Source organism: Euphorbia lathyris, chromosome 1 (genome assembly GCF_963576675.1).
Source record: "Euphorbia lathyris chromosome 1, ddEupLath1.1, whole genome shotgun sequence".
NCBI classification, from domain to species: domain Eukaryota; kingdom Viridiplantae; phylum Streptophyta; class Magnoliopsida; order Malpighiales; family Euphorbiaceae; genus Euphorbia; species Euphorbia lathyris.
The window spans coordinates 136,281,170-136,298,071 of NC_088910.1; the positions used below are offsets into that span (position 1 = coordinate 136,281,170).

Below are 16,902 nucleotides of genomic sequence, written 5' to 3' on the forward strand. Positions count from 1 at the left end.
GGGGCTCCCAGTATGGAATATATGCTTAGTTTTTGCATGGGATGACGGGTGCGATCATACCAGCACTAATGCACCGGATCCCATCAGAACTCCGAAGATAAACGTGCTTGGGCGAAAGTAGTACAAAGATGGGTGACCTCTTGGGAAGTCCTCGTGTTGCACCCCCAAACTTTTTTGCAACGTGCATTTTTTAATTATTTAATTTTTTTTCACCATGGCGTGCACGTTTTCGAGGCGGGCCCAAACTTTTTTGCAACGTGCATTTTTTAATTATTTAATTTTTTTTTTCACCATGGCGTGCACGTTTTCGAGGCGGGGGTCAGTGTTTGGGGTCCGGGGGCTTGTGCATGCACGTGAAGGATGAGCATACGGGAGAAAGGGGCGCCCAGTATGGAATATATGCTTAGTTTTTGCATGGGATGACGGGTGCGATCATACCAGCACTAATGCACCGGATCCCATCAGAACTCCGAAGTTAAACGTGCTTGGCCGAGAGTAGTACTAAGATGGGTGACCTCTTGGGAAGTCCTCGTGTTGCACCCCCAAACTTTTTTGCAACGTGCATTTTTTAATTATTTAATTTTTTTTCACCATGGCGTGCACGTTTTCGAGGCGGGCCCAAACTTTTTTGCAACGTGCATTTTTTAATTATTTAATTTTTTTTTTCACCATGGCGTGCACGTTTTCGAGGCGGGGGTCAGTGTTTGGGGTCTGGGGGCTTATGCATGCACGTGAAGGATGAGCATACGGGAGAAAGGGGCGCCCAGTATGGAATATATGCTTAGTTTTTGCATGGGATGACGGGTGCGATCATACCAGCACTAATGCACCGGATCCCATCAGAACTCCGAAGTTAAACGTGCTTGGGCGAGAGTAGTACTAAGATGGGTGACCTCTTGGGAAGTCCTCGTGTTGCACCCCCAAACTTTTTTGCAACGTGCATTTTTTAATTATTTAATTTTTTTTTCACCATGGCGTGCACGTTTTCGAGGCGGGCCCAAACTTTTTTGCAACGTGCATTTTTTAATTATTTAATTTTTTTTTTCACCATGGCGTGCACGTTTACGAGGCGGGGGTCAGTGTTTGGGGTCCGGGGGCTTGTGCATGCACGTGAAGGATGAGCATACGGGAGAAAGGGGCTCCCAGTATGGAATATATGCTTAGTTTTTGCATGGGATGACGGGTGCGATCATACCAGCACTAATGCACCGGATCCCATCAGAACTCCGAAGATAAACGTGCTTGGGCGAGAGTAGTACAAAGATGGGTGACCTCTTGGGAAGTCCTCGTGTTGCACCCCCAAACTTTTTTACAACGTGCATTTTTTAATTATTTAATTTTTTTTTCACCATGGCGTCCACGTTTTCGAGGGGGCCCAAAATTTTTTGCAACGTGCATTTTTTAATTATTTAATTTTTTTTTTCACCATGGCGTGCACGTTTTCGAGGCGGGGGTCAGTGTTTGGGGTCCGGGGGCTTGTGCATGCACGTGAAGGATGAGCATACGGGAGAAAGGGGCGCCCAGTATGGAATATATGCTTAGTTTTTGCATGGGATGACGGGTGCGATCATACCAGCACTAATGCACCGGATCCCATCAGAACTCCGAAGTTAAACGTGCTTGGCCGAGAGTAGTACTAAGATGGGTGACCTCTTGGGAAGTCCTCGTGTTGCACCCCCAAACTTTTTTGCAACGTGCATTTTTTAATTATTTAATTTTTTTTTCACCATGGCGTGCACGTTTTCGAGGCGGGCCCAAACTTTTTTGCAACGTGCATTTTTTAATTATTTAATTTTTTTTTCACCATGGCGTGCACGTTTTCGAGGCGGGGGTCAGTGTTTGGGGTCCGGGGGCTTGTGCATGCACGTGAAGGATGAGCATACGGGAGAAAGGGGCGCCCAGTATGGAATATATGCTTAGTTTTTGCATGGGATGACGGGTGCGATCATACCAGCACTAATGCACCGGATCCCATCAGAACTCTGAAGTTAAACGTGCTTGGGCGAGAGTAGTACTAAGATGGGTGACCTCTTGGGAAGTCCTCGTGTTGCACCCCCAAACTTTTTTGCAACGTGCATTTTTTAATTATTTAATTTTTTTTTCACCATGGCGTGCACGTTTTCGAGGCGGGCCCAAACTTTTTTGCAACGTGCATATTTTAATTATTTAATTTTTTTTTTCACCATGGCGTGCACGTTTTCGAGGTGGGGGTCAGTGTTTGGGGTCCGGGGGCTTGTGCATGCACGTGAAGGATGAGCATACGGGAGAAAGGGGCGCCCAGTATGGAATATATGCTTAGTTTTTGCATGGGATGACGGGTGCGATCATACCAGCACTAATGCACCGGATCCCATCAGAACTCCGAAGTTAAACGTGCTTGGGCTAGAGTAGTACTAAGATGGGTGACCTCTTGGGAAGTCCTCGTGTTTCACCCCCAAACTTTTTTGCAACGTGCATTTTTTAATTATTTAATTTTTTTTCACCATGGCGTGCACGTTTTCGAGGCGGGCCCAAACTTTTTTGCAACGTGCATTTTTTAATTATTTAATTTTTTTTTTCACCATGGCGTGCACGTTTTCGAGGCGGGGGTCAGTGTTTGGGGTCCGGGGGCTTGTGCATGCACGTGAAGGATGAGCATACGGGAGAAAGGGGCGCCCAGTATGGAATATATGCTTAGTTTTTGCATGGGATGACGGGTGCGATCATACCAGCACTAATGCACCGGATCCCATCAGAACTCCGAAGTGAAACGTGCTTGGGCGAGAGTAGTACTAAGATGGGTGACCTCTTGGGAAGTCCTCGTGTTGCACCCCCAAACTTTTTTGCAACGTGCATTTTTTAATTATTTAATTTTTTTTTCACCATGGCGTGCACGTTTTCGAGGCGGGCCCAAACTTTTTTGCAACGTGCATTTTTTAATTATTTAATTTTTTTTTTCACCATGGCGTGCACGTTTTCGAGGCGGGGGTCAGTGTTTGGGGTCCGGGGGCTTGTGCATGCACGTGAAGGATGAGCATACGGGAGAAAGGGGCGCCCAGTATGGAATATATGCTTAGTTTTTGCATGGGATGACGGGTGCGATCATACCAGCACTAATGCACCGGATCCCATCAGAACTCCGAAGTGAAACGTGCTTGGCCGAGAGTAGTACTAAGATGGGTGACCTCTTGCGTGTTGCACCCCCAAACTTTTTTACAACGTGCATTTTTTAATTATTTAATTTTTTTTTCACCATGGCGTGCACGTTTTCGAGGCGGGCCCAAACTTTTTTGCAACGTGCATTTTTTAATTATTTAATTTTTTTTTCACCATGGCGTGCACGTTTTCGAGGCGGGGGTCAGTGTTTGGGGTCCGGGGGCTTCTGCATGCACGTGAAGGATGAGCATACGGGAGAAAGGGGCGCCCAGTATGGAATATATGCTTAGTTTTTGCATGGGATGACGGGTGCGATCATACCAGCACTAATGCACCGGATCCCATCAGAACTCCGAAGTTAAACGTGCTTGGGCGAGAGTAGTACTAAGATGGGTGACCTCTTGGGAAGTCCTCGTGTTGCACCCCCAAACTTTTTTGCAACGTGCATTTTTTAATTATTTAATTTTTTTTCACCATGGCGTGCACGTTTTCGAGGCGGGCCCAAACTTTTTTGCAACGTGCATTTTTTAATTATTTAATTTTTTTTTTCACCATGGCGTGCACGTTTTCGAGGCGGGGGTCAGTGTTTGGGGTCCGGGGGCTTGTGCATGCACGTGAAGGATGAGCATACGGAAGAAAGGGGCGCCCAGTATGGAATATATGCTTAGTTTTTGCATAGGATGACGGGTGCGATCATACCAGCACTAATGCACCGGATCCCATCAGAACTCCGAAGTCAAAGGTGCTTGGGCGAGAGTAGTACTAAGATGGGTGACCTCTTGGGAAGTCCTCGTGTTGCACCCCCAAACTTTTTTGCAACGTGTATTTTTTAATTATTTAATTTTTTTTCCACCATGGCGTGCACGTTTTCGAGGCGGGCCCAAACTTTTTTGCAACGTGCATATTTTAGTTATTTAATTTTTTTTTTCACCATGGCGTGCACGTTTTCGAGGCGGGGGTCAGTGTTTGGGGTCCGGGGGCTTGTGCATGCACGTGAAGGATGAGCATACGGGAGAAAGGGGCGCCCAGTATGGAATATATGCTTAGTTTTTGCATGGGATGACGGGTGCGATCATACCAGCACTAATGCACCGGATCCCATCAGAACTCCGAAGTCAAACGTGCTTGGGCGAGAGTAGTACTAAGATGGGTGACCTCTTGGGAAGTCCTCGTGTTGCACCCCCAAACTTTTTTGCAACGTGCATTTTTTAATTATTTAATTTTTTTTTCACCATGGCGTGCACGTTTTCGAGGCGCGCCCAAACTTTTTTGCAACGTGCATTTTTTAATTATTTAATTTTTTTTTTCACCATGGCGTGCACGTTTACGAGGCGGGGGTCAGTGTTTGGGGTCCGGGGGCTTGTGCATGCACGTGAAGGATGAGCATACGGGAGAAAGGGGCTCCCAGTATGGAATATATGCTTAGTTTTTGCATGGGATGACGGGTGCGATCATACCAGCACTAATGCACTGGATCCCATCAGAACTCCGAAGTTAAACGTGCTTGGGCGAGAGTAGTACTAAGATGGGTGACCTCTTGGGAAGTCCTCGTGTTGCACCCCCAAACTTTTTTGCAACGTGCATTTTTTAATTATTTAATTTTTTTTTCACCATGGCGTGCACGTTTTCGAGGCGGGCCCAAACTTTTTTGCAACGTGCATTTTTTAATTATTTAATTTTTTTTTTTCACCATGGCGTGCACGTTTTCGAGGCGGGGGTCAGTGTTTGGGGTCCGGGGGCTTGTGCATGCACGTGAAGGATGAGCATACGGGAGAAAGGGGCGCCCAGTATGGAATATATGCTTAGTTTTTGCATGGGATGACGGGTGCGATCATACCAGCACTAATGCACCGGATCCCATCAGAACTCCGAAGTGAAACGTGCTTGGCCGAGAGTAGTACTAAGATGGGTGACCTCTTGGGAAGTCCTCGTGTTGCACCCCCAAACTTTTTTGCAACGTGCATTTTTTAATTATTTAATTTTTTTTTCACCATGGCGTGCACGTTTTCGAGGCGGGCCCAAACTTTTTTGCAACGTGCATTTTTTAATTATTTAATTTTTTTTTCACCATGGCGTGCACGTTTTCGAGGCGGGGGTCAGTGTTTGGGGTCCGGGGGCTTCTGCATGCACGTGAAGGATGAGCATACGGGAGAAAGGGGCGCCCAGTATGGAATATATGCTTAGTTTTTGCATGGGATGACGGGTGCGATCATACCAGCACTAATGCACCGGATCCCATCAGAACTCCGAAGTTAAACGTGCTTGGGCTAGAGTAGTACTAAGATGGGTGACCTCTTGGGAAGTCCTCGTGTTGCAACCCCAAACTTTTTTGCAACGTGCATTTTTTAATTATTTAATTTTTTTTTCACCATGGCGTGCACGTTTTCGAGGCGGGCCCAAACTTTTTTGCAACGTGCATTTTTTAATTATTTAATTTTTTTTTTCACCATGGCGTGCACGTTTTCGAGGCGGGGGTCAGTGTTTGGGGTCCGAGGGCTTGTGCATGCACGTGAAGGATGAGCATACGGGAGAAAGGGGCGCCCAATATGGAATATATGCTTAGTTTTTGCATGGGATGACGGGTGCGATCATACCAGCACTAATGCACCGGATCCCATCAGAACTCCGAAGTCAAACGTGCTTGGGCGAGAGTAGTACTAAGATGGGTGACCTCTTGGGAAGTCCTCGTGTTGCACCCCCAAACTTTTTTGCAACGTGCATTTTTTAATTATTTAATTTTTTTTCACCATGGCGTGCACGTTTTCGAGGCGGGCCCAAACTTTTTTGCAACGTGCATTTTTTAATTATTTAATTTTTTTTTTTCACCATGGCGTGCACGTTTTCGAGGCGGGGGTCAGTGTTTGGGGTCCGGGGGCTTGTGCATGCACGTGAAGGATGAGCATACGGGAGAAAGGGGCGCCCAGTATGGAATATATGCTTAGTTTTTGCATGGGATGACGGGTGCGATCATACCAGCACTAATGCACCGGATCCCATCAGAACTCCGAAGTTAAACGTGCTTGGCCGAGAGTAGTACTAAGATGGGTGACCTCTTGGGAAGTCCTCGTGTTGCACCCCCAAACTTTTTTGCAACGTGCATTTTTTAATTATTTAATTTTTTTTCACCATGGCGTGCACGTTTTCGAGGCGGGCCCGAACTTTTTTGCAACGTGCATTTTTTAATTATTTAATTTTTTTTTTCACCATGGCGTGCACGTTTTCGAGGCGGGGGTCAGTGTTTGGGGTCCGGGGGCTTGTGCATGCACGTGAAGGATGAGCATACGGGGGAAAGGGGCGCCCAGTATGGAATATATGCTTAGTTTTTGCATGGGATGACGGGTGCAATCATACCAGCACTAATGCACCGGATCCCATCAGAACTCCTAAGTTAAACGTGCTTGGGCGAGAGTAGTACTAAGATGGGTGACCTCTTGGGAAGTCCTCGTGTTGCACCCCCAAACTTTTTTGCAACGTGCATTTTTTAATTATTTAATTTTTTTTTCACCATGGCGTGCACGTTTTCGAGGCGGGCCCAAACTTTCTTGCAACGTGCATTTTTTAATTATTTAATTTTTTTTTTCACCATGGCGTGCACGTTTACGAGGCGGGGGTCAGTGTTTGGGGTCCGGGGGCTTGTGCATGCACGTGAAGGATGAGCATACGGGAGAAAGGGGCTCCCAGTATGGAATATATGCTTAGTTTTTGCATGGGATGACGGGTGCGATCATACCAGCACTAATGCACCGGATCCCATCAGAACTCCGAAGTTAAACGTGCTTGGGCGAGAGTAGTACTAAGATAGGTGACCTCTTGGGAAGTCCTCGTGTTGCACCCCCAAACTTTTTTGCAACGTGCATTTTTTAATTATTTAATTTTTTTTTCACCATGGCGTGCACGTTTTCGAGGCGCGCCCAAACTTTTTTGCAACGTGCATTTTTTAATTATTTAATTTTTTTTTTCACCATGGCGTGCACGTTTACGAGGCGGGGGTCAGTGTTTGGGGTCCGAGGGCTTGTGCATGCACGTGAAGGATGAGCATACGGGAGAAAGGGGCGCCCAATATGGAATATATGCTTAGTTTTTGCATGGGATGACGGGTGCGATCATACCAGCACTAATGCACCGGATCCCATCAGAACTCCGAAGTCAAACGTGCTTGGGCGAGAGTAGTACTAAGATGGGTGACCTCTTGGGAAGTCCTCGTGTTGCACCCCCAAACTTTTTTGCAACGTGCATTTTTTAATTATTTAATTTTTTTTCACCATGGCGTGCACGTTTTCGAGGCGGGCCCGAACTTTTTTGCAACGTGCATTTTTTAATTATTTAATTTTTTTTTCACCATGGCCTGCACGTTTTCGAGGCGGGGGTCAGTGTTTGGGGTCTGGGGGCTTGTGCATGCACGTGAAGGTGAGCATACGGGAGAAAGGGGCGCCCAGTATGGAATATATACTTAGTTTTTGCATGGGATGACGGGTGCGATCATACCAGCACTAATGCACCGGATCCCATTAGAACTCCGAAGTTAAACGTGCTTGGGCGAGAGTAGTACTAAGATGGGTGACCTCTTGGGAAGTCCTCGTGTTGCACCCCCAAACTTTTTTGCAACGTGCATTTTTTAATTATTTAATTTTTTTTTCACCATGGCGTGCACGTTTTCGAGGCGGGCCCAAACTTTTTTGCAACGTGCATTTTTTAATTATTTAATTTTTTTTTTCACCATGGCGTGCACGTTTACGAGGCGGGGGTCAGTGTTTGGGGTCCGGGGGCTTGTGCATGCACGTGAAGGATGAGCATACGGGAGAAAGGGGCTCCCAGTATGGAATATATGCTTAGTTTTTGCATGGGATGACGGGTGCGATCATACCAGCACTAATGCACCGGATCCCATCAGAACTCCGAAGTTAAACGTGCTTGGGCGAGAGTAGTACTAAGATAGGTGACCTCTTGGGAAGTCCTCGTGTTGCACCCCCAAACTTTTTTGCAACGTGCATTTTTTAATTATTTAATTTTTTTTTCACCATGGCGTGCACGTTTTCGAGGGGGGCCCAAAATCTTTTGCAACGTGCATTTTTTAATTATTTAATTTTTTTTTTCACCATGGCGTGCACGTTTTCGAGGCGGGGGTCAGTGTTTGGGGTCCGGGGGCTTGTGCATGCACGTGAAGGATTAGCATACGGGAGAAAGGGGCGCCCAGTATGGAATATATGCTTAGTTTTTGCATGGGATGACGGGTGCGATCATACCAGCACTAATGCACCGGATCCCATCAGAACTCCGAAGTTAAACGTGCTTGGCCGAGAGTAGTACTAAGATGGGTGACCTCTTGGGAAGTCCTCGTGTTGCACCCCCAAACTTTTTTGCAACGTGCATTTTTTAATTATTTAATTTTTTTTCACCATGGCGTGCACGTTTTCGAGGCGGGCCCGAACTTTTTTGCAACGTGCATTTTTTAATTATTTAATTTTTTTTTTCACCATGGCGTGCACGTTTTCGAGGCGGGGGTCAGTGTTTGGGGTCTGGGGGCTTGTGCATGCACGTGAAGGATGAGCATACGGGAGAAAGGGGCGCCCAGTATGGAATATATACTTAGTTTTTGCATGGGATGACGGGTGCGATCATACCAGCACTAATGCACCGGATCCCATTAGAACTCCGAAGTTAAACGTGCTTGGGCGAGAGTAGTACTAAGATGGGTGACCTCTTGGGAAGTCCTCGTGTTGCACCCCCAAACTTTTTTGCAACGTGCATTTTTTAATTATTTAATTTTTTTTTCACCATGGCGTGCACGTTTTCGAGGCGGGCCCAAACTTTTTTGCAACGTGCATTTTTTAATTATTTAATTTTTTTTTTCACCATGGCGTGCACGTTTACGAGGCGGGGGTCAGTGTTTGGGGTCCGGGGGCTTGTGCATGCACGTGAAGGATGAGCATACGGGAGAAAGGGGCTCCCAGTATGGAATATATGCTTAGTTTTTGCATGGGATGACGGGTGCGATCATACCAGCACTAATGCACCGGATCCCATCAGAACTCCGAAGTTAAACGTGCTTGGGCGAGAGTAGTACTAAGATAGGTGACCTCTTGGGAAGTCCTCGTGTTGCACCCCCAAACTTTTTTGCAACGTGCATTTTTTAATTATTTAATTTTTTTTTCACCATGGCGTGCACGTTTTCGAGGGGGGCCCAAAATCTTTTGCAACGTGCATTTTTTAATTATTTAATTTTTTTTTTCACCATGGCGTGCACGTTTTCGAGGCGGGGGTCAGTGTTTGGGGTCCGGGGGCTTGTGCATGCACGTGAAGGATTAGCATACGGGAGAAAGGGGCGCCCAGTATGGAATATATGCTTAGTTTTTGCATGGGATGACGGGTGCGATCATACCAGCACTAATGCACCGGATCCCATCAGAACTCCGAAGTAAAACGTGCTTGGCCGAGAGTAGTACTAAGATGGGTGACCTCTTGGGAAGTCCTCGTGTTGCACCCCCAAACTTTTTTGCAACGTGCATTTTTTAATTATTTAATTTTTTTTCACCATGGCGTGCACGTTTTCGAGGCGGGCCCGAACTTTTTTGCAACGTGCATTTTTTAATTATTTAATTTTTTTTTCACCATGGCGTGCACGTTTTCGAGGCGGGCCCAAACTTTTTTGCAACGTGCATTTTTTAATTATTTAATTTTTTTTTTCACCATGGCGTGCACGTTTACGAGGCGGGGGTCAGTGTTTGGGGTCCGGGGGCTTGTGCATGCACGTGAAGGATGAGCATACGGGAGAAAGGGGCTCCCAGTATGGAATATATGCTTAGTTTTTGCATGGGATGACGGGTGCGATCATACCAGCACTAATGCACCGGATCCCATCAGAACTCCGAAGTTAAACGTGCTTGGGCGAGAGTAGTACTAAGATAGGTGACCTCTTGGGAAGTCCTCGTGTTGCACCCCCAAACTTTTTTGCAACGTGCATTTTTTAATTATTTAATTTTTTTTTCACCATGGCGTGCACGTTTTCGAGGGGGGCCCAAAATCTTTTGCAACGTGCATTTTTTAATTATTTAATTTTTTTTTTCACCATGGCGTGCACGTTTTCGAGGCGGGGGTCAGTGTTTGGGGTCCGGGGGCTTGTGCATGCACGTGAAGGATTAGCATACGGGAGAAAGGGGCGCCCAGTATGGAATATATGCTTAGTTTTTGCATGGGATGACGGGTGCGATCATACCAGCACTAATGCACCGGATCCCATCAGAACTCCGAAGTTAAACGTGCTTGGCCGAGAGTAGTACTAAGATGGGTGACCTCTTGGGAAGTCCTCGTGTTGCACCCCCAAACTTTTTTGCAACGTGCATTTTTTAATTATTTAATTTTTTTTCACCATGGCGTGCACGTTTTCGAGGCGGGCCCGAACTTTTTTGCAACGTGCATTTTTTAATTATTTAATTTTTTTTTTCACCATGGCGTGCACGTTTTCGAGGCGGGGGTCAGTGTTTGGGGTCTGGGGGCTTGTGCATGCACGTGAAGGATGAGCATACGGGAGAAAGGGGCGCCCAGTATGGAATATATACTTAGTTTTTGCATGGGATGACGGGTGCGATCATACCAGCACTAATGCACCGGATCCCATTAGAACTCCGAAGTTAAACGTGCTTGGGCGAGAGTAGTACTAAGATGGGTGACCTCTTGGGAAGTCCTCGTGTTGCACCCCCAAACTTTTTTGCAACGTGCATTTTTTAATTATTTAATTTTTTTTTCACCATGGCGTGCACGTTTTCGAGGCGGGCCCAAACTTTTTTGCAACGTGCATTTTTTAATTATTTAATTTTTTTTTTCACCATGGCGTGCACGTTTACGAGGCGGGGGTCAGTGTTTGGGGTCCGGGGGCTTGTGCATGCACGTGAAGGATGAGCATACGGGAGAAAGGGGCTCCCAGTATGGAATATATGCTTAGTTTTTGCATGGGATGACGGGTGCGATCATACCAGCACTAATGCACCGGATCCCATCAGAACTCCGAAGTTAAACGTGCTTGGGCGAGAGTAGTACTAAGATAGGTGACCTCTTGGGAAGTCCTCGTGTTGCACCCCCAAACTTTTTTGCAACGTGCATTTTTTAATTATTTAATTTTTTTTTCACCATGGCGTGCACGTTTTCGAGGGGGGCCCAAAATCTTTTGCAACGTGCATTTTTTAATTATTTAATTTTTTTTTTCACCATGGCGTGCACGTTTTCGAGGCGGGGGTCAGTGTTTGGGGTCCGGGGGCTTGTGCATGCACGTGAAGGATTAGCATACGGGAGAAAGGGGCGCCCAGTATGGAATATATGCTTAGTTTTTGCATGGGATGACGGGTGCGATCATACCAGCACTAATGCACCGGATCCCATCAGAACTCCGAAGTAAAACGTGCTTGGCCGAGAGTAGTACTAAGATGGGTGACCTCTTGGGAAGTCCTCGTGTTGCACCCCCAAACTTTTTTGCAACGTGCATTTTTTAATTATTTAATTTTTTTTCACCATGGCGTGCACGTTTTCGAGGCGGGCCCGAACTTTTTTGCAACGTGCATTTTTTAATTATTTAATTTTTTTTTCACCATGGCGTGCACGTTTTCGAGGCGGGGGTCAGTGTTTGGGGTCCGGGGGCTTGTGCATGCACGTGAAGGATGAGCATACGGGGGAAAGGGGCGCCCAGTATGGAATATATGCTTAGTTTTTGCATGGGATGACGGGTGCAATCATACCAGCACTAATGCACCGGATCCCATCAGAACTCCGAAGTGAAACGTGCTTGGGCGAGAGTAGTACTAAGATGGGTGACCTCTTGGGAAGTCCTCGTGTTGCACCCCCAAACTTTTTTGCAACGTGCATTTTTTAATTATTTAATTTTTTTTTCACCATGGCGTGCACGTTTTCGAGGCGGGCCCAAACTTTTTTGCAACGTGCATTTTTTAATTATTTAATTTTTTTTTTCACCATGGCGTGCACGTTTACGAGGCGGGGGTCAGTGTTTGGGGTCCGGGGGCTTGTGCATGCACGTGAAGGATGAGCATACGGGAGAAAGGGGCTCCCAGTATGGAATATATGCTTAGTTTTTGCATGGGATGACGGGTGCGATCATACCAGCACTAATGCACCGGATCCCATCAGAACTCCGAAGTTAAACGTGCTTGGGCGAGAGTAGTACTAAGATGGGTGACCTCTTGGGAAGTCCTCGTGTTGCACCCCCAAACTTTTTTGCAACGTGCATTTTTTAATTATTTAATTTTTTTTTCACCATGGCGTGCACGTTTTCGAGGCGGGCCCAAACTTTTTTGCAACGTGCATTTTTTAATTATTTAATTTTTTTTTCACCATGGCGTGCACGTTTTCGAGGCGGGGGTCAGTGTTTGGGGTCCGGGGGCTTGTGCATGCACGTGAAGGATGAGCATACGGGAGAAAGGGGCGCCCAGTATGGAATATATGCTTAGTTTTTGCATGGGATGACGGGTGCGATCATACCAGCACTAATGCACCGGATCCCATCAGAACTCCGAAGTGAAACGTGCTTGGCCGAGAGTAGTACTCAGATGGGTGACCTCTTGGGAAGTCCTCGTGTTGCACCCCCAAACTTTTTTGCAACGTGCATTTTTTAATTATTTAATTTTTTTTTCACCATGGCGTGCACGTTTTCGAGGCGGGCCCAAACTTTTTTGCAACGTGCATTTTTTAATTATTTAATTTTTTTTTCACCATGGCGTGCACGTTTTCGAGGCGGGGGTCAGTGTTTGGGGTCCGGGGGCTTCTGCATGCACGTGAAGGATGAGCATAAGGGAGAAAGGGGCGCCCAGTATGGAATATATGCTTAGTTTTTGCATGGGATGACGGGTGCCATCATACCAGCACTAATGCACCGGATCCCATCAGAACTCCGAAGCTAAACGTGCTTGGGCTAGAGTAGTACTAAGATGGGTGACCTCTTGGGAAGTCCTCGTGTTGCACCCCCAAACTTTTTTGCAACGTGCATTTTTTAATTATTTAATTTTTTTTCACCATGGCGTGCACGTTTTCGAGGCGGGCCCAAACTTTTTTGCAACGTGCATTTTTTAATTATTTAATTTTTTTTTTCACCATGGCGTGCACGTTTTCGAGGCGGGGGTCAGTGTTTGGGGTCCGGGGGCTTGTGCATGCACGTGAAGGATGAGCATACGGGAGAAAGGGGCGCCCAGTATGGAATATATGCTTAGTTTTTGCATGGGATGACGGGTGCGATCATACCAGCACTAATGCAACGGATCCCATCAGAACTCCGAAGTTAAACGTGCTTGGGCGAGAGTAGTACTAAGATGGGTGACCTCTTGGGAAGTCCTCGTGTTGCACCCCCAAACTTTTTTGCAACGTGCATTTTTTAATTATTTAATTTTTTTTCACCATGGCGTGCACGTTTTCGAGGCGGGCCCAAACTTTTTTGCAACGTGCATTTTTTAATTATTTAATTTTTTTTTTTCACCATGGCGTGCACGTTTTCGAGGCGGGGGTCAGTGTTTGGGGTCCGGGGGCTTGTGCATGCACGTGAAGGATGAGCATACGGGAGAAAGGGGCGCCCAGTATGGAATATATGCTTAGTTTTTGCAAAGGATGACGGGTGCGATCATACCAGCACTAATGCACTGGATCCCATCAGAACTCCGAAGTCAAACGTGCTTGGGCGAGAGTAGTACTAAGATGGGTGACCTCTTGGGAAGTCCTCGTGTTGCACCCCCAAACTTTTTTGCAACGTGTATTTTTTAATTTTTTAATTTTTTTTCCACCATGGCGTGCACGTTTTCGAGGCGGGCCCAAACTTTTTTGCAACGTGCATATTTTAATTATTTAATTTTTTTTTTCACCATGGCGTGCACGTTTACGAGGCGGGGGTCAGTGTTTGAGGTCCGGGGGCTTGTGCATGCACGTGAAGGATGAGCATACGGGAGAAAGGGGCGCCCAGTATGGAATATATGCTTAGTTTTTGCATGGGATGACGGGTGCGATCATACCAGCACTAATGCACCGGATCCCATCAGAACTCCGAAGTCAAACGTGCTTGGGCGAGAGTAGTACTAAGATGGGTGACCTCTTGGGAAGTCCTCGTGTTGCACCCCCAAACTTTTTTGCAACGTGCATTTTTTAATTATTTAATTTTTTTTTCACCATGGCGTGCACGTTTTCGAGGCGGGCCCAAACTTTTTTGCAACGTGCATTTTTTAATTATTTAATTTTTTTTTTCACCATGGCGTGCACGTTTACGAGGCGGGGGTCAGTGTTTGGGGTCCGGGGGCTTGTGCATGCACGTGAAGGATGAGCATACGGGAGAAAGGGGCTCCCAGTATGGAATATATGCTTAGTTTTTGCATGGGATGACGGGTGCGATCATACCAGCACTAATGCACCGGATCCCAACAGAACTCCGAAGTTAAACGTGCTTGGGCGAGAGTAGTACTAAGATGGGTGACCTCTTGGGAAGTCCTCGTGTTGCACCCCCAAACTTTTTTGCAACGTGCATTTTTTAATTATTTAATTTTTTTTTCACCATGGCGTGCACGTTTTCGAGGGGGGCCCAAAATTTTTTGCAACGTGCATTTTATAATTATTTAATTTTTTTTTTCACCATGGCGTGCACGTTTTCGAGGCGGGGGTCAGTGTTTGGGGTCCGGGGGCTTGTGCATGCACGTGAAGGATGAGCATACGGGAGAAAGGGGCGCCCAGTATGGAATATATGCTTAGTTTTTGCATGGGATGACGGTTGCGATCATACCAGCACTAATGCACCGGATCCCATTAGAACTTCGAAGTTAAACGTGCTTGGCCGAGAGTAGTACTAAGATGGGTGACCTCTTGGGAAGTCCTCGTGTTGCACCCCCAAACTTTTTTGCAACGTGCATTTTTTAATTATTTAATTTTTTTTCACCATGGCGTGCACGTTTTCGAGGCGGGCCCGAACTTTTTTGCAACGTGCATTTTTTAATTATTTAATTTTTTTTTTTCACCATGGCGTGCACGTTTTCGAGGCGGGGGTCAGTGTTTGGGGTCCGGGGGCTTGTGCATGCACGTGAAGGATGAGCATACGGGGGAAAGGGGCGCCCAGTATGGAATATATGCTTAGTTTTTGCATGGGATGACGGGTGCAATCATACCAGCACTAATGCACCGGATCCCATCAGAACTCCGAAGTTAAACGTGCTTGGGCGAGAGTAGTACTAAGATGGGTGACCTCTTGGGAAGTCCTCGTGTTGCACCCCCAAACTTTTTTGCAACGTGCATTTTTTAATTATTTAATTTTTTTTTTCACCATGGCGTGCACGTTTTCGAGGCGGGGGTCAGTGTTTGGGGTCCGGGGGCTTGTGCATGCACGTGAAGGATGAGCATACGGGAGAAAGGGGCGCCCAGTATGGAATATATGCTTAGTTTTTGCATGGGATGACGGGTGCGATCATACCAGCACTAATGCACCGGATCCCATCAGAACTCCGAAGTGAAACGTGCTTGGCCGAGAGTAGTACTAAGATGGGTGACCTCTTGGGAAGTCCTCGTGTTGCACCCCCAAACTTTTTTGCAACGTGCATTTTTTAATTATTTAATTTTTTTTTCACCATGGCGTGCACGTTTTCGAGGCGGGCCCAAACTTTTTTGCAACGTGCATTTTTTAATTATTTAATTTTTTTTTCACCATGGCGTGCACGTTTTCGAGGCGGGGGCAGTGTTTGGGGTCCGGGGGCTTCTGCATGCACGTGAAGGATGAGCATACGGGAGAAAGGGGCGCCCAGTATGGAATATATGCTTAGTTTTTGCATGGGATGACGGGTGCCATCATACCAGCACTAATGCACCGGATCCCATCAGAACTCCGAAGCTAAACGTGCTTGGGCTAGAGTAGTACTAAGATGGGTGACCTCTTGGGAAGTCCTCGTGTTGCACCCCCAAACTTTTTTGCAACGTGCATTTTTTAATTATTTAATTTTTTTTTCACCATGGCGTGCACGTTTTCGAGGCGGGCCCAAACTTTTTTGCAACGTGCATTTTTTAATTATTTAATTTTTTTTTCACCATGGCGTGCACGTTTTCGAGGCGGGGGTCAGTGTTTGGGGTCCGGGGGCTTGTGCATGCACGTGAAGGATGAGCATACGGGAGAAAGGGGCGCCCAGTATGGAATATATGCTTAGTTTTTGCATGGGATGACGGGTGCGATCATACCAGCACTAATGCACCGGATCCCATCAGAACTCCGAAGTGAAACGTGCTTGGCCGAGAGTAGTACTAAGATGGGTGACCTCTTGGGAAGTCCTCGTGTTGCACCCCCAAACTTTTTTGCAACGTGCATTTTTTAATTATTTAATTTTTTTTTCACCATGGCGTGCACGTTTTCGAGGCGGGCCCAAACTTTTTTGCAACGTGCATTTTTTAATTATTTAATTTTTTTTTCACCATGGCGTGCACGTTTTCGAGGCGGGGGTCAGTGTTTGGGGTCCGGGGGCTTCTGCATGCACGTGAAGGATGAGCATACGGGAGAAAGGGGCGCCCAGTATGGAATATATGCTTAGTTTTTGCATGGGATGACGGGTGCGATCATACCAGCACTAATGCACCGGATCCCATCAGAACTCCGAAGTTAAACGTGCTTGGGCTAGAGTAGTACTAAGATGGGTGACCTCTTGGGAAGTCCTCGTGTTGCACCCCCAAACTTTTTTGCAACGTGCATTTTTTAATTATTTAATTTTTTTTTCACCATGGCGTGCACGTTTTCGAGGCGGGCCCAAACTTTTTTGCAAC

At 46.5% G+C, this 16,902-nt stretch overlaps 44 non-coding genes and 1 pseudogene across 44 annotated transcripts; all 45 read left to right on the forward strand.

The window, feature by feature from the left end:
• Positions 1 to 46: 46 nt before the first annotated feature.
• On the forward strand, positions 47 to 165 carry LOC136215420 (5S ribosomal RNA). Its single transcript, XR_010682461.1, has one exon. It is a non-coding gene; the product is annotated as a 5S ribosomal RNA (ribosomal RNA).
• Positions 166 to 424: 259 nt separating this feature from the next.
• LOC136213785 (5S ribosomal RNA) lies at positions 425 to 543 on the forward strand. Its single transcript, XR_010680889.1, has one exon. It is a non-coding gene; the product is annotated as a 5S ribosomal RNA (ribosomal RNA).
• Positions 544 to 802: 259 nt separating this feature from the next.
• On the forward strand, positions 803 to 921 carry LOC136211435 (5S ribosomal RNA). Its single transcript, XR_010678638.1, has one exon. It is a non-coding gene; the product is annotated as a 5S ribosomal RNA (ribosomal RNA).
• A 260-nt stretch (positions 922 to 1,181) lies between these two features.
• On the forward strand, positions 1,182 to 1,300 carry LOC136214694 (5S ribosomal RNA). Its single transcript, XR_010681771.1, has one exon. It is a non-coding gene; the product is annotated as a 5S ribosomal RNA (ribosomal RNA).
• Positions 1,301 to 1,559: 259 nt separating this feature from the next.
• LOC136213786 (5S ribosomal RNA) lies at positions 1,560 to 1,678 on the forward strand. The gene has a single exon (XR_010680890.1). It is a non-coding gene; the product is annotated as a 5S ribosomal RNA (ribosomal RNA).
• Positions 1,679 to 1,937: 259 nt separating this feature from the next.
• On the forward strand, positions 1,938 to 2,056 carry LOC136212403 (5S ribosomal RNA). The gene has a single exon (XR_010679563.1). It is a non-coding gene; the product is annotated as a 5S ribosomal RNA (ribosomal RNA).
• Positions 2,057 to 2,316: 260 nt separating this feature from the next.
• On the forward strand, positions 2,317 to 2,435 carry LOC136215263 (5S ribosomal RNA). The gene has a single exon (XR_010682310.1). It is a non-coding gene; the product is annotated as a 5S ribosomal RNA (ribosomal RNA).
• Positions 2,436 to 2,694: 259 nt separating this feature from the next.
• Positions 2,695 to 2,813, forward strand: LOC136212074 (5S ribosomal RNA). The gene has a single exon (XR_010679250.1). It is a non-coding gene; the product is annotated as a 5S ribosomal RNA (ribosomal RNA).
• Positions 2,814 to 3,073: 260 nt separating this feature from the next.
• LOC136215789 (5S ribosomal RNA) lies at positions 3,074 to 3,183 on the forward strand (annotated as a pseudogene).
• A 259-nt stretch (positions 3,184 to 3,442) lies between these two features.
• Positions 3,443 to 3,561, forward strand: LOC136211436 (5S ribosomal RNA). The gene has a single exon (XR_010678639.1). It is a non-coding gene; the product is annotated as a 5S ribosomal RNA (ribosomal RNA).
• A 259-nt stretch (positions 3,562 to 3,820) lies between these two features.
• LOC136212971 (5S ribosomal RNA) lies at positions 3,821 to 3,939 on the forward strand. Its single transcript, XR_010680106.1, has one exon. It is a non-coding gene; the product is annotated as a 5S ribosomal RNA (ribosomal RNA).
• A 260-nt stretch (positions 3,940 to 4,199) lies between these two features.
• On the forward strand, positions 4,200 to 4,318 carry LOC136212188 (5S ribosomal RNA). The gene has a single exon (XR_010679358.1). It is a non-coding gene; the product is annotated as a 5S ribosomal RNA (ribosomal RNA).
• A 260-nt stretch (positions 4,319 to 4,578) lies between these two features.
• On the forward strand, positions 4,579 to 4,697 carry LOC136212118 (5S ribosomal RNA). Its single transcript, XR_010679292.1, has one exon. It is a non-coding gene; the product is annotated as a 5S ribosomal RNA (ribosomal RNA).
• A 261-nt stretch (positions 4,698 to 4,958) lies between these two features.
• On the forward strand, positions 4,959 to 5,077 carry LOC136214634 (5S ribosomal RNA). Its single transcript, XR_010681714.1, has one exon. It is a non-coding gene; the product is annotated as a 5S ribosomal RNA (ribosomal RNA).
• Positions 5,078 to 5,336: 259 nt separating this feature from the next.
• Positions 5,337 to 5,455, forward strand: LOC136214750 (5S ribosomal RNA). The gene has a single exon (XR_010681823.1). It is a non-coding gene; the product is annotated as a 5S ribosomal RNA (ribosomal RNA).
• Positions 5,456 to 5,715: 260 nt separating this feature from the next.
• Positions 5,716 to 5,834, forward strand: LOC136212189 (5S ribosomal RNA). The gene has a single exon (XR_010679359.1). It is a non-coding gene; the product is annotated as a 5S ribosomal RNA (ribosomal RNA).
• A 260-nt stretch (positions 5,835 to 6,094) lies between these two features.
• On the forward strand, positions 6,095 to 6,213 carry LOC136213787 (5S ribosomal RNA). Its single transcript, XR_010680891.1, has one exon. It is a non-coding gene; the product is annotated as a 5S ribosomal RNA (ribosomal RNA).
• Positions 6,214 to 6,472: 259 nt separating this feature from the next.
• On the forward strand, positions 6,473 to 6,591 carry LOC136214009 (5S ribosomal RNA). Its single transcript, XR_010681107.1, has one exon. It is a non-coding gene; the product is annotated as a 5S ribosomal RNA (ribosomal RNA).
• Positions 6,592 to 6,851: 260 nt separating this feature from the next.
• Positions 6,852 to 6,970, forward strand: LOC136213510 (5S ribosomal RNA). The gene has a single exon (XR_010680617.1). It is a non-coding gene; the product is annotated as a 5S ribosomal RNA (ribosomal RNA).
• A 260-nt stretch (positions 6,971 to 7,230) lies between these two features.
• On the forward strand, positions 7,231 to 7,349 carry LOC136212190 (5S ribosomal RNA). Its single transcript, XR_010679360.1, has one exon. It is a non-coding gene; the product is annotated as a 5S ribosomal RNA (ribosomal RNA).
• A 257-nt stretch (positions 7,350 to 7,606) lies between these two features.
• On the forward strand, positions 7,607 to 7,725 carry LOC136211919 (5S ribosomal RNA). Its single transcript, XR_010679103.1, has one exon. It is a non-coding gene; the product is annotated as a 5S ribosomal RNA (ribosomal RNA).
• Positions 7,726 to 7,985: 260 nt separating this feature from the next.
• Positions 7,986 to 8,104, forward strand: LOC136213511 (5S ribosomal RNA). The gene has a single exon (XR_010680618.1). It is a non-coding gene; the product is annotated as a 5S ribosomal RNA (ribosomal RNA).
• Positions 8,105 to 8,364: 260 nt separating this feature from the next.
• LOC136213788 (5S ribosomal RNA) lies at positions 8,365 to 8,483 on the forward strand. Its single transcript, XR_010680892.1, has one exon. It is a non-coding gene; the product is annotated as a 5S ribosomal RNA (ribosomal RNA).
• A 259-nt stretch (positions 8,484 to 8,742) lies between these two features.
• LOC136211920 (5S ribosomal RNA) lies at positions 8,743 to 8,861 on the forward strand. Its single transcript, XR_010679104.1, has one exon. It is a non-coding gene; the product is annotated as a 5S ribosomal RNA (ribosomal RNA).
• Positions 8,862 to 9,121: 260 nt separating this feature from the next.
• Positions 9,122 to 9,240, forward strand: LOC136213512 (5S ribosomal RNA). Its single transcript, XR_010680619.1, has one exon. It is a non-coding gene; the product is annotated as a 5S ribosomal RNA (ribosomal RNA).
• A 260-nt stretch (positions 9,241 to 9,500) lies between these two features.
• LOC136214716 (5S ribosomal RNA) lies at positions 9,501 to 9,619 on the forward strand. Its single transcript, XR_010681792.1, has one exon. It is a non-coding gene; the product is annotated as a 5S ribosomal RNA (ribosomal RNA).
• A 336-nt stretch (positions 9,620 to 9,955) lies between these two features.
• Positions 9,956 to 10,074, forward strand: LOC136213515 (5S ribosomal RNA). The gene has a single exon (XR_010680621.1). It is a non-coding gene; the product is annotated as a 5S ribosomal RNA (ribosomal RNA).
• A 260-nt stretch (positions 10,075 to 10,334) lies between these two features.
• On the forward strand, positions 10,335 to 10,453 carry LOC136213790 (5S ribosomal RNA). The gene has a single exon (XR_010680893.1). It is a non-coding gene; the product is annotated as a 5S ribosomal RNA (ribosomal RNA).
• A 259-nt stretch (positions 10,454 to 10,712) lies between these two features.
• Positions 10,713 to 10,831, forward strand: LOC136211921 (5S ribosomal RNA). The gene has a single exon (XR_010679105.1). It is a non-coding gene; the product is annotated as a 5S ribosomal RNA (ribosomal RNA).
• Positions 10,832 to 11,091: 260 nt separating this feature from the next.
• On the forward strand, positions 11,092 to 11,210 carry LOC136213516 (5S ribosomal RNA). The gene has a single exon (XR_010680622.1). It is a non-coding gene; the product is annotated as a 5S ribosomal RNA (ribosomal RNA).
• Positions 11,211 to 11,470: 260 nt separating this feature from the next.
• LOC136214718 (5S ribosomal RNA) lies at positions 11,471 to 11,589 on the forward strand. The gene has a single exon (XR_010681793.1). It is a non-coding gene; the product is annotated as a 5S ribosomal RNA (ribosomal RNA).
• Positions 11,590 to 11,847: 258 nt separating this feature from the next.
• LOC136212295 (5S ribosomal RNA) lies at positions 11,848 to 11,966 on the forward strand. Its single transcript, XR_010679460.1, has one exon. It is a non-coding gene; the product is annotated as a 5S ribosomal RNA (ribosomal RNA).
• Positions 11,967 to 12,226: 260 nt separating this feature from the next.
• On the forward strand, positions 12,227 to 12,345 carry LOC136211437 (5S ribosomal RNA). The gene has a single exon (XR_010678640.1). It is a non-coding gene; the product is annotated as a 5S ribosomal RNA (ribosomal RNA).
• Positions 12,346 to 12,604: 259 nt separating this feature from the next.
• Positions 12,605 to 12,723, forward strand: LOC136215028 (5S ribosomal RNA). The gene has a single exon (XR_010682084.1). It is a non-coding gene; the product is annotated as a 5S ribosomal RNA (ribosomal RNA).
• A 259-nt stretch (positions 12,724 to 12,982) lies between these two features.
• Positions 12,983 to 13,101, forward strand: LOC136215328 (5S ribosomal RNA). Its single transcript, XR_010682370.1, has one exon. It is a non-coding gene; the product is annotated as a 5S ribosomal RNA (ribosomal RNA).
• A 259-nt stretch (positions 13,102 to 13,360) lies between these two features.
• On the forward strand, positions 13,361 to 13,479 carry LOC136213567 (5S ribosomal RNA). Its single transcript, XR_010680670.1, has one exon. It is a non-coding gene; the product is annotated as a 5S ribosomal RNA (ribosomal RNA).
• A 260-nt stretch (positions 13,480 to 13,739) lies between these two features.
• Positions 13,740 to 13,858, forward strand: LOC136213733 (5S ribosomal RNA). Its single transcript, XR_010680838.1, has one exon. It is a non-coding gene; the product is annotated as a 5S ribosomal RNA (ribosomal RNA).
• A 260-nt stretch (positions 13,859 to 14,118) lies between these two features.
• On the forward strand, positions 14,119 to 14,237 carry LOC136212192 (5S ribosomal RNA). The gene has a single exon (XR_010679361.1). It is a non-coding gene; the product is annotated as a 5S ribosomal RNA (ribosomal RNA).
• Positions 14,238 to 14,497: 260 nt separating this feature from the next.
• On the forward strand, positions 14,498 to 14,616 carry LOC136213358 (5S ribosomal RNA). Its single transcript, XR_010680473.1, has one exon. It is a non-coding gene; the product is annotated as a 5S ribosomal RNA (ribosomal RNA).
• A 260-nt stretch (positions 14,617 to 14,876) lies between these two features.
• LOC136215532 (5S ribosomal RNA) lies at positions 14,877 to 14,995 on the forward strand. The gene has a single exon (XR_010682571.1). It is a non-coding gene; the product is annotated as a 5S ribosomal RNA (ribosomal RNA).
• A 260-nt stretch (positions 14,996 to 15,255) lies between these two features.
• LOC136211668 (5S ribosomal RNA) lies at positions 15,256 to 15,374 on the forward strand. The gene has a single exon (XR_010678863.1). It is a non-coding gene; the product is annotated as a 5S ribosomal RNA (ribosomal RNA).
• Positions 15,375 to 15,557: 183 nt separating this feature from the next.
• Positions 15,558 to 15,676, forward strand: LOC136214635 (5S ribosomal RNA). Its single transcript, XR_010681715.1, has one exon. It is a non-coding gene; the product is annotated as a 5S ribosomal RNA (ribosomal RNA).
• A 258-nt stretch (positions 15,677 to 15,934) lies between these two features.
• Positions 15,935 to 16,053, forward strand: LOC136215329 (5S ribosomal RNA). Its single transcript, XR_010682371.1, has one exon. It is a non-coding gene; the product is annotated as a 5S ribosomal RNA (ribosomal RNA).
• A 259-nt stretch (positions 16,054 to 16,312) lies between these two features.
• On the forward strand, positions 16,313 to 16,431 carry LOC136214637 (5S ribosomal RNA). Its single transcript, XR_010681717.1, has one exon. It is a non-coding gene; the product is annotated as a 5S ribosomal RNA (ribosomal RNA).
• Positions 16,432 to 16,690: 259 nt separating this feature from the next.
• LOC136213631 (5S ribosomal RNA) lies at positions 16,691 to 16,809 on the forward strand. Its single transcript, XR_010680729.1, has one exon. It is a non-coding gene; the product is annotated as a 5S ribosomal RNA (ribosomal RNA).
• Positions 16,810 to 16,902: the final 93 nt, after the last annotated feature.